This window comes from Dreissena polymorpha, chromosome 15 (assembly GCF_020536995.1).
Source record: "Dreissena polymorpha isolate Duluth1 chromosome 15, UMN_Dpol_1.0, whole genome shotgun sequence".
Taxonomy (NCBI): Eukaryota; Metazoa; Mollusca; class Bivalvia; order Myida; family Dreissenidae; genus Dreissena; species Dreissena polymorpha.
The window spans coordinates 35,049,105-35,051,583 of NC_068369.1; positions in this window are offsets into that span (position 1 = coordinate 35,049,105).

Consider the following 2,479-nt stretch of genomic DNA (forward strand, 5'->3'; position numbering starts at 1 on the left):
GTCGCGAGTTCGTGTTTTTATATCAAAAATTACATAAATCTTCTCTCTAGAACCACTTGTGATACATGAATATGCCTGAATTGACGAAAGCGTCTATGTCACATAAGTTTTAATGACGATAAATTGCACCCTAAATTGCGCCCCTTGGATATAAGAAATTTTGGTTTGTACACGAACATTTGCGGAAAAGCTACAGCTTTCACTGAATTCAGAATAACAATTTTACTAGTACATGTACATACTAGAACGCTATTTCATTCAGTACGTGAATAAACGGGTTATTTAAACGTGTGTATACCCACGCAGGGAAGTGACTCGATTGGTCATTGTCGGCTCAGGTACTACTTAAATGTACCCCGGGTACTCTTTTGTATACTGATATGTACCCGGGTACGCAATATATACATGAACCTGGCCAATTTAGACTACCAGAGTTTTATTCCTGCCCAAAATCCGATGTCATAAACGCGCTACGGCATACGAAAAACAAATCTCTAAACAAAACCTGCCTGAACATGCTTTCCGAGTATGAGTTTCGATAATAATTAGTGTGGCCCTTTTACAGAAAATAAACTAAAATATTAACATTATTAATTTGAAAAAAGCCGACATCGACACATTTAGCGTAAGAATTTCCGGATTTCAGTATATTTTCCTTCCCGGGGTACATTTAAGTAGTACCCGAACCGACAATGACCAATCGAGCGGAAGGACTCAGCGTGTCCGTATAAATGGTAAAGGCTTTCAGCTGGACTATCTCATAAAGTAGTGCGTGTCAGCGGTATATTACAACAATCAACGGATGGGGTTATCACTGAAAACAGCAGAGCTTGTTTAACTAGAAATATAAATAGCAAATAAGAAAGAAAATACGTTTAGTTCAAGAAATTCGATGTATACATGTAGTCTTATTGAAAACTTCTCGTTTTGTTTTTTGCTTGAAATCAGAGGAAATGGTCTATCAATGGAAGACTTGACCAATCACGTTTTATTGATACTATACATGGCCTATATTATATATATATATATATATATATATATATATATATATATATATATATATATATATATTTGTATGTGTGTGTGTGTGTATTGTTATTATATAATATATGCACGAATAAATCAATCGACTCCACATTATTATACGGATAAATTGACATTAGGAAAAAGGGATGAACTTGCCCTAGTCGCCCCGTAACAAAATGCAGATAATTAATGCGTGTCACGTTATGACGGCAATTCGCGCATGACGTGTGATCAAACGATTACGTGACATTGCAAAACAAAAATATATTATACGGAATGCAAACGTACAACAATAAATTAATGTCTACCAATAACTGCTTTAGTTTTTCGGAATTATACGTTGTGTATGCATGGTCTTTTTATCATATAATGCTTTGCATTACTTTATCACTGACTTTTGCGGTAACGGATGTACTACCAAGTCTTTTTGTACATACATGACTTTAGGCTGGAATTTTCCCACTTCATAAATTACGTCCAAACCTGAATTTTCTCTTTTGTCAAAGAATACATTAAATAATCAAACCAACAATATAAAGAAGTGAAACTCCAGCTGCTGGAGCAGTATCGCATTCTTATTATATATAATGTGTTGGTCCTTTATTTTAGGCAAGTGACCAATCGCCAAAGCAGAACGAAACAGCACAATACGAAACAACATACACACATGGAAGAATAAACCTGGGATCACCGCCATGGAACGGTCAATGCAAAGAATTGTGGGTTTAAACTGGTTTTAGAGCGCTCAACCACACACTTGGCCCAGCAATATTCATGATATATTTAAGTGTAAATTACAATTAACCTGATAGCATTGACACTCAAATTAAACAATAATAAAAGGGAATTAAAAAAACGTATTCAATTTCAATGAATATTTTGAATTACCAAAAAAACGCTGATTATGTAACTGTTATTTGGTATTTAATGATATTTGAAGAAAATTAATTTTATACGAGCTTTATTTCGATTTGAAGCATGGATAGCAACTGAAACTAATTTAACTGCACATTTATGAGCCTTGTTGTGAGAAAACTGGGCTTAATGCATGTGCGTAAAGTGTCATCCCATATTAGCCTGTGCAGTATGCACAGGCTTATCAGGGACGACACTTTCCGCCTAAACTCGATTTTCGGTAAGAAGGCACTTCCTTGAAACTGAAAATACCATAAATGCGGAAAGTGTCGTCCCTGATTAGCCTGTGCTAAATACACATTTATGATCAGTATGTCCCTTTAATGAAGGGTATGAGAAAGATACACAGAAAATTAAAGCTGGGCCTTCATTGACCTAAAAGTTTGTCTGAGTTAATCCGTAATAGTTTTAGCTATAAATTGAATTGTGATTGGTTGGATGATATGGACACTTAAACATATCCAAACGGACAATATATGCAACATTTCATGAATATTTAGATGGTGTTTTTTATTATTAACAACAATTTAAAACTATG